We start from the raw sequence: 14,095 nt of genomic DNA, 5'->3' as shown, positions 1-14,095 counted from the left end.
CAATATCGTCAGTCTGGAAATTTACATGAGTGTGGTGACATCATAAATCAAAAAATCACTCATTTTTACTTCCTACGCCATTTTGATGACGTCACAATGTACTTAATAAAAGTCAAACATGACATGAAATCATATGTATGGATCATAATTGATCCAACCATGAACAGTCAAAATAGGAGTCCCTGTTCTTTCTGTTGAGCTATGTACAGTGAATTTCATATATAGGGACAGTGATTTTCCGCGATCGCGGAATACGGACGGAATTCACGGAATCGGCTGTTTGAAACGGAAAGTGGCTTTTCAAACAGAAAATCACGGAAAACATGTTTTTTATCAAAATGCACAAAAAAGCAACAGAAATTAATCCCAAATCCTCAACAAAATACCAATATCAACCTAAAAAACACGATCTCACTTTGCAACAACAATCGTGACAATCAACACATCGTAACTACACTCGATCCTCTCCATCACTCGATCGTATCCAAATTTGTTTACGCTTACGTCCGCATAGAAGGCAGAATCCGGCCGTGTGTTGCTGCCCTCTACGTTCGGTAATAATATAATGATCACAGTGATTCATCAAATCCAAAATGGCGGCTATTCGGAAGTCGTCGACTGCTCAAAACGATGTCCGAAAAGTCCCCAAATCAGCGATAAAATCCCATTTAACAATAAAATAATGCTAATAATATGAAAGGTGAGAATATATTCATGTTGATTATGTTTCCCTAAATATTTTATGAGCTCGAATCTCTTCGATTAATATGGATTTTAAAGCGATGTTAGTACATTAGTAGATGCAAATTTTGAGCAGCGCTAGCATTTTGACATCGCTACTCGTTGCATATTGGTTTTCTATGTAAACGGAATTGTCAATTTTTCTTGTACATAAAGTCTATGGGGAAACAGAATTTCCGTTTTCAGGCATGCTGAAACGGAATTTGAAATTTTCTGAAACGGAAAAGGCAATTTTTAGAAATGGAAAATCACTGTCCCTACATATAGGCATATTTTTACCCATTTATGACTTATTTTGAGAGTTTGTAGGGACAGTGATTTTCCGCAATTGCGGAAAATAAACGAAATTCACAGAAAGGACCTATTGAAACGGAAAGTGGCATTTCAAATGGAAAATCACGGAAAACATGTTTTTCCTCAAAACACACAGAAGAGCAATAGAAACTACTAAAAAATCTCAACAAAATGAAAATATTAAATGGCCACAAAACCCCAGAAAACATGATCTTACTTCACTACAATCATGACAATTTACACATTGTGACTGCACATGACTTCATCACACTCGATCGTCCCCCCCTCGCGCCCATACCGTACCCTGGCTTGGCCAGGTGCAGGCCGGGCGGAGTTGAGCTTATCGAAAACATTCATGCGCACATTTCAACAACACGATTGTGTGTTGCTGCCCTCTACCTTCAAAAATGTAACAGCACGATATCGAGGTCTTGAAATCCAAAATGGCGGATAGGGGAAAATCGTTGACTGCTGAAAACGATGTCCAAAAAAAAACCAAATTACCGATGAAATTTAATTTTATCGTTAAATAATGCTAATATTGTGAAAGGTGGGGATGTATTCATGTTAAATGTGTTTGTCAAAATATTTTGTGTACCCGCATAGATCCAATTAAAACGGATTCAACTGCGGTGTTGGTACAGTGGCAGAAACCAATTTTGACCAGTGCGAGTGTTGTGATATTGCTATTCAATGGGTAAACAGAATTGTCAATTTTTTTGTACACAAAGTCTATGGAGAAACAGAATTTCCATTTTCTGACGTGCTGAAATGGAATAAAAGATTTTCTGAAACAGAAAAGACAATTTTTTTAAATGGAAAGTCACTGTCCTTAAGTTTGCACGTGCGAGTGATGCAAATTTGAATGGATGCCCATTCCCGTATTATTGATCGTAAGAGGCTGAGGGAGGTATCAAATTAATCAGAAGGTAATGGACAATGGACAGTATACACATTGTAAAAGAAATTGATGGCTCGAAGATGCATAAAGATGTTACAAGCAAAAACACACACGCATACCCGCAAAATTGTTGAAATGTTCAAAATGAAATGAAACATACCCATTCATGGTTGATTTGGGGCATTTCAAAATTTTGATGGGGGTGTACATGCCTCTAATCGAGCCGCTTCACGATTGAAAATGTGTGATTTTACGCATTAGCAGTACGGCAAAAAAAAATGCACGAGGGATGCCCTTTTAACAGTACAGCTTAATGAGACCCATAATTGACAAAAAAAAATGAGTTTTAGAACTTCATAATATACCATCATAATCAGAAATCACTTTAAAAAAGGCTTGCTCAAATTTAATACTACGAAACACCCAATGAAATCACATAGATGATAATCCCATGGTGGAAATATTACCAAAAGGCCCATTTTGATATAATGAGTGCCCCTTTCTGGCTTTGCGCCCCCCCCCCCCAGAAATTACGCTTGGCCACGCAACTGCCTTCCCATCCTCTTAACAGTTGAAAATGAAACAGTGTTTCTAACCCCCCCCCCCACCAAGCTTGCCCTTTCGGTTTTCCCCGCTTCGCCACAGATTTCATTTTTCAGATTAACGAACCTTCGGATTAATGAACCTTATTTCGTTTTCAGACTAAAGAACCTTCTGAATTAAGAACCTTATTTTGCTTTCGGAGTAACAAACCTTCGTAATAACGAAGCTTCGGAATAACGCAACAAATGTTCGAATTAACAAACCCTTTTTCATCTTTGGTTTAATAACGAACATCGGGTATAGGCAATTTGCATGTTTCGAAAATAAGAGCCTGTATTGTTGATCAAATAATCATCAGTTACAATAATAATGACAAATCTACATGAAGGGGTTAAACCACTTGGATCTAAAAGCAAGTTGCTGTTGACTCGTTACTATATGGTGCTCTCTCACTTTCTCTATATATGTATATGTATTTATACATACATCAGAAATGCGAAACAAACTCATGAGTAATGCAGTTTTTGCAATGCCAACAATTCAGTTCTTTAGGGACAGTGATTTTCCGCGATCGCGGAAAACGGACGGAATTCACGGAAAGGGCCTTTTGAAACGGAAAGTGGCATTTCAAACGGAAAATCACGGAAAACGTATTTTCCCTCGAAATACACAGAATATCAACAGAAATTACTCCAAAATCACAACAAAATGAGAATATTAAATGGCCACAAAACCCCAGAAAACACGATCTCACTTCGCTACAATCATGACAATTCACACATCGTTACTGCATTCGACATTAGCACACTCGATTGTACCCCGGCGCCGTCCGGGTTGAGCCAAGGCCCTTTGGGTTGAGCTTCATATATGCACACATATCGTTCCAACTACACGGTCGTGTGTTGCTGCCCTCTATGTTTGAAGATGTAACAGCACGATATCGTGGTCTTAAAATGCAAGATGGCGGATTGGTGAAAGTCGTTGACAGATGATACCGATGTCAAAAAAAGCCCAAAATAATCGATGAAATATCATTTCATCGTAAAATAATGCTAATAATGTGAACGGTGAGGATGTATGCATGCTAAATATGTTCATAAAAATAATTTATGCACCCGCATAGATCCGATTAGAACGGATTCTATTGTGTTGTTGATACAGTAGCAGATACAAATTTTGACCAGTGCGAGTGTACGTGTTGTGATTTTGCTATTCAATGTGTAAACGGAATTGCCACTTTTTCGTGTGTACAAAGTCTGTGGGGAAACGGAATTTCCGTTTTCTGACATGCTGAAACGGAATTTGGGATTTTCTCAAATGGAAAAGGCATTTTTTGAAACGGAAAATCACTGTCCCTAGTTCTTTTATTCACTCTCCTAATTTTCGGTAGACCTCTACCTTCTTCAGGGAAGATTTGTGAATTGTGACAAGTTTGAATGACAGTTGTAGCGTGCGCGATCTCAGCGGGACTAGGGTAACTGCTGCTAGGTGCGCAAAATGATGTTATGAATGTATATTGCACGCTTTGGGGTAAATGATCATTAATGACGTAAGTTACGTAATAATAAAAGAGTATGATTTAAAGTTTCGTAACAATAAAAATATTTCGTAATTGTCACGGCCCTATATTGGGGTCCGGAAAGAAAAGAGAGAGGTAGACTTGTGAATGGATACTCAGTGCAACAAACCCTGACACTTTGAGTAAATTTCATAATATCATTTAATTAATAAGTTCTTGTTCCCATGTCAATTTACAACAGAGGAAAGGAGTTATTATTAATTACAAAAGCTTGGAAAACCTAATTGAACACTAGTGTGTTCGAAATACATTTGAGAGTTTGACTCATATATCAATTGAAGAGGAAAAATATTCACGGACTAAATGAAACACCCACACCCAATCACACACACGCATTCACACGAAACCTGATTATCAGTTCGCGGTAGGGTGGAGCCCCTTGGTTTTGAAACACAGTTCCAACTCTTGCCAGTGATGGCGCTGTCGATATTTCTGCGACAAATTGGTGATCTGAACGATGTTGCGACGTCCCAAAACGACCTTGAGCTGTCCTTGACGATCAGTATTGGCTGCATAATCGTACCCAATAGGGTAGCCGACCCCAGTCCCGACGATGGAACTTTATATTAAAACAATAATCCAAAATGTCTTTCGAGAATAGGATCTTTGAGATTAAGAATTATATTTACCCAAACAAACATTCGCATTCATCCCGAAGCATACATGCCAATCATGTCCGTTTGGATTACATTTCCTCATTTTACCTAACGCATTAAAGATCGAGGTAAACAAATCTTTTATAAATAAATCATTTCAAAAGACTGAACCATCCTTTCATATGCTCTTTAAAACATTTCACAAGAATAATAAATTAACAATCAATGATGGAAATGATCTACAAAAGAGGCTTCGATCACATTAGCTATTCATTTCTTCCGTTTTTTCCATTTAGTAATTGAGTTTAATCTATAGCAATACTCAAGAACTATTAATTTGAAATCAGTTCAATATTTAGCATTCACATGCTTTCAAAAGTCGTATTTTGCCTTAAAGATGGCGAGAGATAAATAAATACAATCGTTGCTTACCACCGCAGTGAGTTTTTCAGATACACCAAAAAGGACGACTTCTCTACATGTCTCATAAGTTGATTAAAAGCTTGGTAAACAATTACTGAAGACTTCAAAAAATAAGATTCATTTGGTGACTAAATAACTCGAAAATACAACTCAGGAAACATAAAAATGGCGACTGGCAGGAATTAAACTAAGACGACTTCATGTCTTCACTCAACGAAAGCAAAAAACTTAATGCCTGCTACTAGCTTGTACATCACCCAATACACCTTACCCGACGTATAAACTTGGGCGTGGCACATACGTGTACATGTATACATTTGTACAGATTCAATTACGAGCCACGTACGCTCGGTGAACTAATTTGCATTATTACCATAGTGACGAGCGGCAATTTGCCACGAAGCTATTTTGCTATACATTTGAATAGGCCCAATCATTGACCAGTATTTTGTTTAAACGTAAATATTAAGGAATCTTTTCCTCAGTTAAATTTTTGGAGATAAAAGTAAGCAAAATATATTCTTTAAAAAATGACAATTTAGGAACTCGACTTGTGACAGTAATAATAAGAGTGTCTAGCTGAGACCGCGCACGCTGCACATTGCACAGAGAGATTATAATGAACATGAAAGCTGAATTAAGGAAATTAAGGAGAAAGATATGATTATCTAAGAATGTGAATGCGTTGAGCCAAGACAGATCTTTGTTGAGGCCGCTTTCAAATGTGCGGCTTTTGACAATATGTCTCAGCTCAGCCCATTTCCATTCCTCTGCTGATCTGTATCCTCCGCTGAAGATGCAGACTTTGATATCTTTGACAGAGTGATTAGGAAGGTTGAAGTGGTCGGCCACAGGAAAGTCCTTTTTGTTTTTGGAGATGGAGCTTTTGTGGTTATTGAATCTGGTGCGAAATTTGGTGCTGGTTTCACCAATGTAAGAGACCCCGGGCATTTGGTACACATTATGCAATACAAGACACTCTGTGCGTCACATGTGTGGTTAGGGGGGTGGACAGTAAGACAGTGGCTTGCCACATCTTTTGTTGCCTTTTGGGGGCGAAGCCACGATGCCAAGTGTGCACTCACTTAACCACCGACGGCACAGTAGAAATTTCTCTGAACTAGACCAATAAACTGACAGAGATATGATGGTAATTCAAAAAAAAAAAACACGGCGAAAGTTCATTGACCTTACACGACCTTTGACCTTGTTCATGTGACCTGAAACTTGCATAGGATGTTCAGTGATACTTGATTACTCTTATGTCCAAGTTTCATGAATCAGATCCATAAACTTTCAAAGTTATGATGGTAAATCAATAGATACACCCAATTCGGCCAAAGTTCCTTGACATTTGACCTTAGTCATGTGACCTGAAATGCGCACAGGATGTTCAGTGATACTTGATTACTCTTATGTCTAAGTTTAATGAACTAGACCAATAAACTTTCAAAGTTATAATGGTAATTCAACAGATACCCCCGATTCGGTCAAAGTTCATTGACCCTAAATGACCTTTGACCTTAATCATGTGACCTGAAACATGCACACAGGATGTTCGGTGATACTTGATTACTATTATGTCCAAGTTTCATGAATCAGATCCATAAACTTTCAAAGTTATAATGGTAATTCAAGAGATACACCCAATTCGGCCAAAGTTCAATGACCTTTGACCTAAGTCATGTGACCTGAAATGCGCACAGGATGTTCAGTGATACTTGAATACTCTTATGTCCAAGTTTAATGAACTAGACCAATAAACTTTCAAAGTTATAATGGTAATTCAACAGATACCCCAATTCGGCCAAAGTTCAGTGACCCTAAATGACCTTGGTCATGTGACATGAAACTCATGCAGGATGTTCAATGAAACTTGATTAATCTTATGTCCAAGTTTCATGAACTAGGTCCATATTTTTTCTAAGTTATGATGACATTTCAAAAACTTAACCAGAATGCTCAGTAGTGAGCATATTATTTACTAACAAGCTATACTTACCTATACCATCTCATCAAATTGCTATTCGTTACCCTGACTCGAATAGCCACCGGTAAAAAACTCCCCGAAAGAGGCTAACTGCAATCAGATAGCCTGGGAAACCCGTCACGGGACGAGACCCATAAAACCCCCTCGCCACATACAAGCCTCCTCTTTCGTTGCCAAGGAGGGGCGAGGTCTGCTGGGGAGGACGGGAGGGGAGCTATAGGTAAGTATAGCTTGTTAGTAAATAATATGCTCACTACTGAGCATTCTGATTTACTACACTGCGCTATACTTACCTATACCATCTCATCAAATTGCTAGAATAGCACGGAAAAACTGGAGGAGGGGCAGAAACGAGACCCTTTCCAGACAAGTAGGCAAAACAATGATAAAGAAACTGATTTACTGTAAAATGGAGTAGTCTCCCAACTGGAGAAGCTACTCTTGTAATAAAGGGATAAGAATCATCAACCATGTTAATGAAATATATCAACTGGAAATAGCCTAGGAAAAATTAGGACAAGACAAGAACCGCCAAGGCAAAACCTGTGTCTTGGCTATTACATCAAATAAGTAATAAGATACAAGATATTGAATAGGTCCAATAGGATGCCTGGAGGATCTCCTCCAAAGAGGTACCCTGAAAAGTGCCCAAGATACTGCTATGCCCCGTGAATCGTGGGCTCTAAAGAATCCTGATAAAATGGCATTTTCTCCATCTGACCTGATCCCCTGCACTAACCTTCGAGAAATTGTAATTGGATTAACAGGGCTGTGAGGTTCTATTGAACTAATGAACAGTTGGTGGGAAGTGCGAATGTACTTTAATCAATGTACCACTTTAAGGCACGTACGGGACAACATAACCTATCTTCGGAAACTGACGAGAGACTGTAAAATCACATTGTTCACCCCAGGACTTGAACCTGGGACTCCAAGGACGCTAGTCAAGTGCGTTATCCATTCAGCCATGATATCCCCCTAATGGTTGGAAGAACATCACAGGATTTAGGGGTTTCTATTTCTTAGCTAGGAAATCAGGTCTAGTAAGGACAGCTGAATTGAGGTAGTTTCCCTATTATAGAAGCCTGAATGAATGGCTGCTATGGTTGACCAGTAACCCCTTATAAAAGAGACTGATAAACCTTCATCAAATAATAAAGGAAATAAATCTGCTATCTGACTTAAAGAGGCAGAAATTGGATCAATTTGTAAACTGCCACACCATCTGAAGTATCTCTGGAGTCTAGAATCATGAGTGTTCTAATTATGATGTATATTCATGCATTCATTGTTTTCTTAAAATTTCAATGAGCTTCTCTTGTTTACAAATGACATTATGCAAATTTCCTGTAGAAAAAATTTTACGACACTGATGGATTTCAATATAGTTACGATGAATTGGACGATTGATTGGATCAATCGTAACTCTTTGTAAGACAGGGCCCTGGTTTGAGAACAAACCTGTCATATCATAAGATATAACCTTTCTGGTGGAATCCCTAACAAATCTAGAATTGTCTTTTCTATCCTTTTCAAATAGTTATTTTGGATGGAGACCTCTTTACACAGCACTTGCTCAACCCTTTTGATAGTTGTTGGATTGCTGCAAGGTCCATAGGGACTATTTGATATCATACGAGGGCTTCATGATCAAACCAATGACATTTTCATATTAATGAATATCGTACAGATGATGTGGAGCGTTGTGGCCCTGTGGATTAGTCTTCCAACTTAGTAACTGAGGGTCGTGGGCTCATATCCCAGTCATGGCATAATTACCTTCAGCAAATTTTTTTTTTTTTTTTTTTTATCCACATTGCGCAGCACTCAATCCAAGAGAGGTGAATGGGTACCTGGCAGGACTTTATTCCTCGAAACCCCAGGGTAATAATATCCAGGTCTTTGGACATAATGTGATATGTGCTAAACAAGAACTGATTTATTATCATTAACCAATTCCTGATGAAAGTTGCAGGCAAAATAAATGAGATACCATATTGGCCTTCAATTTGATGTAGGCAAAAAATTGACCACCCCTTGTACACTTTCAGAACCAGTTAGTTGGATCAGTTGGTAGAATGTACTTCTCACAAACAGGTGTGGGGGGGTATTTGCTACCACCCTGTTCGGCGTTCAACATTTAGAGTATAGAGCCTCATCGGTCTGGAGCTGCACAGTGGCTGCCGGGCTCACAATAAATTGGGTAAAAAGAATTATGGAATATTTCTAAACTCAGATTTCTATTACGAACATTGAAATATTATCTTAATCACAATCCCTGATTGAGAACTCTGGGATTGTATGGGAATCTTTATCATTGGAACACACAGTAGATTTATGTCATAAATATTTCCAAGGAGAAGCTGATATCATTGTGGCAAGTGTGGTAGAAACTGATGGACAATAGCAGCAATTCTTAAGGGTTCACCACCCTCAGGCCTTGGTTTGAGATCTCAAGACTGTCTGAGCATCCAAAGACCACTCCATAAACCACATCTACAAGTTACTTCTGTCATTGCTTTATAAGCCAAAAATAGTGTAGATATATACCTCAGATGCCACAAAATTATCAAGAATATTACTAGGTCTACATTCTATACAAGTGAACGCAACTTTGTAAGTAACCCAAGTTTGGCAAGTTTTACCATTATGCCTGTATGATTTGCCTGGTATGATTTTGACAACCTCATCCATCACCACTATTTCCTCCTTTCTATGTTCTTCTGATATGAAAGGGTAGTTTTTTTTTTTTTTTTTTTTTTTTGGCACATGAACACCTCAATATTACATATAGCTATGGACTTGGAACAGATTTCAAATAATGAAAAGTAAAGGCAAAGAAATAGTCTTCTCCCTACTGCTTGTGGGGAAGGGTTAGTGTTAGATTGTCATAAGTCCCGGTTATGAGTGGGGGCCCTGAATTTGGTGCATTGAAAGAACGCCTGGCGGCCCCGTCCCCCACCATGAGGATTCCTATGACTTTCCCAGCGGCCCCTTTCATTCCTGGCGTCGCTACCAGAGCGAGGGAAGAGGGGGATGACCCTTTAAGTTCATTATAGGTCTAGGGTATGGAGCTAGAGCTAGCGTATGGAGGTCTCTGGTCTGGGCCTGGCCCTGGACTAGGGCCTGGCGGACTAGGTCTACTCGAGGAGAGCTAATAAAATGTCTTGTCAGCTGTGGTGTTGGCTGAAAAAGACTTGTGCAATACTTCTTGAAAGTGTCCATAAACAAGTCCTTACCTTCGCAAGGAAGCTTATTGAGAATGAGAAGTCCAGCTCAGTAGCTGCCCCTTTCTCAATCATCTTGAGAGCATCTAGTCTTTAGCCCTCCTTGCCCTTGTGCATAGCAGTGTTGATTGCTGCTTGCTCATACAGGAGATCAGCGATTTTGTGACTCTAGCAATAAGTTCTTGTCATTGGTAGAGACTCGGTCCAAGCCGCTCAGCTTCACTACGAGCGGATATCAGATACCCCTAGTACATCGCGAAAACCATACCGCTCCGGGCGGCCACGTCCAGCGCTGCAACTGTAAGCTGATAGTCGGCTGAGTGGTAACCAGTGCCGCGGCGAGGGTTACGGCCCGATCTAGTCTTCCTCGCTCCCACATCCCCGACACGGAAAGCAACGTCCGGGGCCGAAGGGATGCACAAAAAAATCCTCAAAGTCTTGAGCGGCAAACCGATAAAGTTCGAGACTTCTTTACTGATGGGTATAAGCCGAGAGTGTTGCTTATCTGAGAGCGGACGTCCCGAAAGCAGGATCTATATACGGAACGTCCATCTTGATCGCAGACGGACGAGTTCAGGCGGAAGATTGACTTCTCTCTCGCTCATTATTCGCTACGTATACGCTACTGGTATACTGTTTTCGGCCCGAAGATGAGGGCAGTATTTAAAAAGCATGTTCCCACTAGTCGGAGTATCGCGTTTGAGTAAGCCAGAACTCTCTCGTACCCCTAATGGTGAATCTCTTCAATCGAATCCCATTTGCTGGGCAGCTTTCAGGGAATGCAAGGAGCTGCTACACTGTTAGAAAAATTTTCCTTAAAATAAAAGAAGTTCCTGCAGCAGGGTCTGTTCTGTTGAATTGCAGAAAAGTTCCTGTTTAATGAATTTACAGAATGATTCTTTTATTGCTTTCTGCATAATCTTCTGTTTATTTTCTGTAAAATCACTTTTTTTTTTTTTTTTTTTTTACAGTGTATAAGAATTTGATGGGGGGAAATCGCCCCCAATCTCTTCTAATGAATTGGGTCGGTGGTAATCGAATTCCGAATCAGATTCTCCCACGATGGAAAACTCCTATTATCTACGGCTAGTACGAGGCGAGTTATCATTAGCCCCAACTCCGCGATCTGCATGAGGCGATCTAGGCCTCTCTCTCTACGTCTAGAGCATTGAATTATGGTCTAGAATGAGTCGAGTTTTCATTAGCTCATTGTCTCGGGCGGCTAGGGGTCGGGATGGGTCGATTGCAGCACCCGATGGGGGAGGATCGCCTGCAAGGCTTCCAAGATCCAACTACTACAATTGTTAATAATTTCTCTTAATTATTATTTTAGACCGCATGTACGTAGAATAGATCTTAATTCCACAGCACTGTATGAACTCTTGCACAATTCTACAAGTACGATGATACACCAACCTGGTGGACTGTACTATAGATAACTGATGATGACCCGTCTCGGCGGGGTCTGGCAATGAATGGACTGACCGGTCACAATCCCGGGCCAGTCGAAGCTTCTTATAAAATATAGGGATTGTAGTGGGTCGTTAACTCGAGCCTGATTGTCATTAGAACACGAGTGGTCATCGCGAGGCTTCTTCTTGCCCGCCCTATACTCTTTGATGAGGAGTTACCCCGATCGGAAGGAGTGTAAACAGCCTCTTCCGATTTATCCGTACCCTTGTCTACCTCCCGCCTAAGGGGCTGGGTGTCTGATTGTGTAGTGTCATTAGCCGGCGTTGTCTTGGCCGGGTTATAAGTGTTAGACTTCTTATTCTTCGGCTTTATCTTGGCCGCCTTATCATCGTGCTGTTATTATTTCTCGGCTTTGTCTTGACCGAGATAATGGCCCTCGGCTTTATCTTGACCGAGTTGATCTCCCCTTTTTATTGAGATCTTTAGGGTTGGAAAATAATAATGTTTATTTCAGTTATTTCTTCAGACATCGTGATTCATAAAAAAAATTTGCGCGGTGGCTAAACGTTTCGAGTGTACTCAACGACGTCGCGGTAACGAAAGAGGAGGCTTGTATGTGGCGAGGGGGTTTTATGGGTCTCGTCCCGTGACGGGTTTCCCAGGCTATCTGATTGCAGTTAGCCTCTTTCGGGGAGTTTTTTACCGGTGGCTATTCGAGTCAGGGTAACGAATAGCAATTTGATGAGATGGTATAGGTAAGTATAGCGCAGTGTAGTAAATCTTAGGTTAAGATTTTGATGTTGATTCCCCCAACATGGTCTAAGTTCATTGACCCTAAGTGACCTTTGACCTTGGTCATGTGACATGAAACTCAGGCAGGATGTTCAGTAATACTTGATTAACCTTATGGTCAAGTTTAATGAACTAGGTCCATATACTTTCTGAGTTATGCTGTCATTTCAAAAACTTAACCTTCGGTTAAGATTTGGTGTTGACGCCGCCACCGTCGGAAGAGCGGCGCCTATAGTCTCACACTGCGTTGCAGGTGAGACAAAAATAGTGAAAATTGAAATATGCCTTATTAGGTGGTCTGTCATTTATGACAGATCACCTCTTAATTTCGTCAGAATTTTCTTATTTTTATTATTATTTATTTATTTATTTTTACGGATTTTCTTGTCGCCAGGTTATCTCAAAATAGACTTAATCAATATCATTGAATTTCATGTCATCTAAAGGATCTATCATGGACACGTCAAAATAAGCTTTTCAAGGTCATCGGGTCATGATGACGTCATCTAGGCGCCATTTTGTAAAATCACATTATCAATCATATCTCCATTATCAATTATCAAAAATCAATTAAATTAAGATCACATCAACTTCAGGTCAAAGGTCATCAGGTCATGTCATCAAAGGTCACCTGGAGGTCACGACGCGCACGTACGCGCGCGTCAAAATTTCAAAAAGCTCAAAATCACTTTTTGACCGAACGAGAGTACGTTTCAGGTCATTTTAAGCATTTCAAAAATTTGCGCGCGGGCACGTATGCGCGCGCGTTTCCGCGCATTACACCTTAACGAAACTCAGAAACACCGTTTTTTTTACATCATTGCATTGATAATATAATTCTGAGCAATTTGATACCAAATTTAGCTCTCTACGACCATTAATGACGAAATTAACACCCGTTAAACTCTGCAGCACGTGTGCGTGCGAGCTCTCACTATAGGCCATATATGGGCAAAAACATGCCTATTGAAAATTCACTGTAGCTCTTTAAATAGTCCGTTGACCCCCAATTTTTTTTTCATATATCGATAGAGTATGAGTTGTAGATTCGATTTCATGTCATCAATGTCCCTAAATTATATCATGACGTCATCAAAATGGCGCCTAAACTAAAAATTTCATTTTTTCAAAAATGACGTCATCAAATTTATGCGAATTCGAGTGTAACTTCTCGAATATAGACTGTTTTTCGCCCGGATTTCGATATGTTGTAGTTTAGAATGTACTCTTTCTCCTCAGTCACCATGAATTTTCGTTTTGAGAAACGCATCATTGCGTAAAACAGCGATAAAAAGAGGCATGTCATTTTTCCTCATTTTGCGTGTAATCTCTATGGGACATGACTTTTTCTCAAAACTAGATTCGACATTCCGCTATTTCGTGAGACATATCTCCATTGTTTCTTGTCAGTTTCCCCTGAGCTTTTAGTATGTTGTAGCTGAGATTCTGGGCTATCGGAAGTGTGCCCTCCATTTTTTGATCAGATGCCGGGATCATGCCCGTATTTCGCTTGCAAAATTTGAATTGTAATTCTCAAAATTGCTTACGTGTAATCTCTATGGGGAATATCGTGGCTCAATGGATAACGCATTTGAC

Source organism: Lytechinus variegatus, chromosome 2, assembly GCF_018143015.1.
Source record: "Lytechinus variegatus isolate NC3 chromosome 2, Lvar_3.0, whole genome shotgun sequence".
Taxonomy (NCBI): domain Eukaryota; kingdom Metazoa; phylum Echinodermata; class Echinoidea; order Temnopleuroida; family Toxopneustidae; genus Lytechinus; species Lytechinus variegatus.
This window is presented reverse-complemented; position numbering follows the sequence as displayed.